This window comes from Pinus tabuliformis, chromosome 9, assembly GCF_031772625.1.
Source record: "Pinus tabuliformis cultivar Carrire ecotype Pingquan chromosome 9, CPIR1, whole genome shotgun sequence".
NCBI classification, from domain to species: domain Eukaryota; kingdom Viridiplantae; phylum Streptophyta; class Pinopsida; order Pinales; family Pinaceae; genus Pinus; species Pinus tabuliformis.
Window position 1 is genome coordinate 695,510,419 of NC_142307.1, and position 4,318 is coordinate 695,514,736.

Consider the following 4,318-nt stretch of genomic DNA (forward strand, 5'->3'; position numbering starts at 1 on the left):
TAGGCAATGATTTCCAAGAAGATATCTCCAACGTAATTGAGTTCTTGCAAAGGTGTGGGGAGATGAACCTCTCCTTGACCCATGAAAAATGGGTGTTCCTAATGAGTGAGGGAATTTTTATAGGATATTTCCTCTCCTCAAAAGGAACTCAAGTGGAGCCTAGTAAGATAGGCATCATAAAAAATGTTCTTGTTCCTCAAAATCAAAGAGATGTTAGAAGATTCTTAGGCCTTGAAAGATACTATCAGGGATTTATAAAAGATTCTAGGAAAAATTCTTCTCCTTTATTTTCCTTTTTGACCAAATATGCTAAGGTTTGTTGTATTGATCCATGTCAAGAAGCATTCAAGAGTATAAAAGAAAATCAAATGACGACACCTATCTTCAGAGGTCAAAATTGGTCCCTTCTCTTTCACATTCATAGAGATGCATCAGATAGGGAAATTTGGACAACTCTAGGACAACATGAAGGTAAACCCCAATAAGCAATTTATTTCATTAGAAAAAATGTGTCTAATGCTTAATTAAACTATATTATAACTGAAAAAGAGTTCCTTGTTATTGTATAATCTTTAAATAAATTTAGACAATATATCATTAATAATGACTATATGAATTTGAGAGATGTCGTAGTGTTCGTAAATGAATTTGACATTAAACTATTTGATGTTAGCTTGATAAAAATTCAAGATAGGGGAGATGTTGTAGCGTTAGTAAATGACTATAAACATTTAAATGTTGATTCAATAAAAATTCTTTCAAAAATTATATAGGTTTAGCATTTCATACAAAAATTCTTTATACCACATGGATATATATATATATATATATATATATATATATATATATATATAGAGAGAGAGAGAGAGAGAGAGAGAGAGAGAGAGAGAGAGAGAGAGTTATTGTATATCATTTTTTAATTACATATTTCCACTAAAATTAAGCATACTTTCGAGGAGTTATTGTCCATCATTATTTATGCATTATAAAAATAAAAAAAAATTGATGGTTGATTGACTTAACATCTATTTTAGCAATAAAAATTTAATATATATTTTAGTAATAAAAAATTAATATATAAAATACATATAAGATAAAAAATAAAATAAAAAATGTATGGATTATTTTTTATTTTATATAATTAAAATAGAAAGAAATGATGATTCACACATATCAATACATTAATGATTACAATATATAACAATTATTTTATAACTATTATCTTATTATAATTATTTATGATATTATGATAATAGATTTAATATAAGATAGATATCTTACATAATATTAAGTTGGACATTTTGAAACCTATTAAGTTATTTGAGCAAGATAAGGTTGATGTATGTCTTGGAGATGAAGGTGGTGCATTCGTCATGGAATTCATGAAGATTTTTTCTAGAATAAACTTTAAAATGATAAAAACAGAGGTAAGCAAATTGAAGACCCATTTAAACAATTATATCCAATTTCTCTTATTGTAATTCCAAAGATAGCTACACATTTAAGTATCTAAATAATATAAAGATTTTTAATATAATATTGACTTTAATATAAATATTAAATGTTGAACATTAATATATTTTTATGTTGATATTAGTAGGTTTAAGATAATATTAAATTTAATAACTCTAAATTAATATAATACTACATTTAATATATAAGAATATATATTAATGCATTAGACCAGAAAGTATTAACATAATATAATATTATAACACAAATTATTAATAGTATAATATTATGTTATAATAAGCATAGTATTATAGTACATTATAGTGTAATGTTTAAAAATAAATTATTATATAATATTATTATAAAAAAACCAATATTAACCCTCTAGACCGTAGAAATAATATAATATTATATTATAATAAGCATAGTATTATAGTACATTATAGTGTAATGTTTAAAAATAAATTATTATATAATATTTAATATAATATTATTATAAAAAAACAAATATTAACCTTATAGAAAGTAGAAATAAGGCTTTTATAAAATGTAAAAGAAGTTGGATTTAAATATTTAACAAAGTTTCAAAATTAAATAAAAAATAAAATATCTATTTTCTTTTAAATTTTGTTAAATTAAAGGGGTAAAGGCATATGTAAGGTCCTAATTTGAGTTTAGATTATTTTAGCATTAATATTTTACTTTTTTACTAAAATAGATGCATTGATTTAAGTGTAGACATTGATTTCTAATCTTATTTAATTGGTTTCACTTGAGTCAGTGATTTTAGTGTAGATGTTGATTTCTAATCATATTTTTTTATCGTACTTGATGCATTGATTTCCATGTAAATATTGATTTCTAATCATATTCTATTGATTGCACTTGATGCATTGATTTTAGTGTAGATGTTAATTTTTAACAATGTGGAATTTTTTCAATGTAATTAGATTAATAATGTGCATTGATTTCAGTATATGCACCAAGTAATTATTAAGGACATGCATTAACTTATGTGTTACTATAATCACTAGATTGTATCCATACTAAACAAAAATGAACAACAAAGATCCTAGATCCATCTTAGTCATTAGTATAGTTCCATCTTAAATAAAAATGAACAACAAAGAGCAAGTCGACAGAGAAAGACACGAGAAATGAGAACTAAGGATGCATTTATTTTAATGTAGATTTTAATTTGTCATCTGATGTAAATAGATGGATGATGTGCATTATTTTCATATCAATTAAATTAATAGTGTGCATTGATTTCAATGTATTCACAAAGTAATTATTGATGCCATGCATTGATTTCTGTGTTACAATAGTTGTCAACCTAGATCTATATTAAATAGAAATGAACAACAAATATCTTAGATCTATCCTAATCATCAACCCATGTCCATCTTAAATAGAAATGAAAAACAAAGAGAAAGTCAATAGAGAAAGACATAAGAAATGGAAATTATTGAGTGTCAACAGCAAAGGGAGAAGAAATGAAAAGATAAACAAAAACAATCATGAAAAATGACACAATTAAACAATGATAAGAACAGATAAAGGAAAAACTTGAACAACAAAGAGCATATCAATAGGAAAGGGCGCAATAAATGATGATTAAATAGTGTGAAGCATAAATAATACAAGAAAATGCATAATGAAGAGGAAATCAAAAAAAAAAAAGAGAGAGAATGACAATTGAAGAGAATGAAGAATAGAGGAAAGAAAAAGATGAATAAAAAAGAGCATATCGACAAGGAAAACAATATTCAACTAACTCAAGCATAGTTCAATATGCAAAAGAAAATATTATGAAAAAATATAGAGGATATTTATGCCTAAAGTCAACCTGTAACTCTTATTGATACGAATATTACACATTGACAATTTAGTGACATAATGTATTGATTAATTCAAGTTCAAATATGTTATTTGTGTGAAGAGTCATATGTTGGAATTAAAGTGTTTAATATAGATGCAGGCCTAATGTGCATGAGTTGTATAAGGGAAAGAACTCATGAAATTAATATTAGACATATTTAACACATTGAAAAATATTAGACTAATCATATTTTAGAAAAATATGTGTGGCTACACACAACTAAAACTAGCCTAGATCCATCTTAACTCTAGATCTATTAAGAATTGAGAGGGATCAAATCTCTTAAAGTGTAAACCTTTCCTCAATTTTTGCACTCAAAAATAGATTTGCATGACGAAATATATGATCCTCTCGGCTTGATAGATCTAGAATTAAGATGGATCTAGGTTTATTGTTATTATAGAAGATCTTGTTATATAAACAAATTTTGTTGGGATGTTTAGCAATAAAAAATTGTTATTTACATTATGATATTTGAGAGAGAATAATTTTTTTTTCTCTTATATAAACATTTCAAATATGATATTTAAATAAATTTTATATCATATTGAAAAATTAGCCCATGGGGTTTTGGATTGACGGTGAATAGGTGCATTGTTAAGGCACTCTGTTTGATAGGTCATTGGTTCAAATCCCCCATAGGTCTTACCTACCCCAAAAAAAAAAAATAGAAAAAAATGATGATTAAATATTAATTTGAAATAATCTATACATATAACAATATTTATATAAATTTTGGGAAAAAAAATATATATTATATGTATATTTATATAAATTTTGGAAAAAAAATATTATAATTTTAAATATTGAATATTTTTTATAATGAAATTTGTAATTATTATTTCCAAATTAAAAACCCATAGATTTATTTTTGTTATATTTCTCCTTTAAATATATTCTATCATGCCTTCATAATATCCTTCATAATATCACTTATAGATGCCTATATCTCATTAAATGTATTAATATAATGATATTAGCATT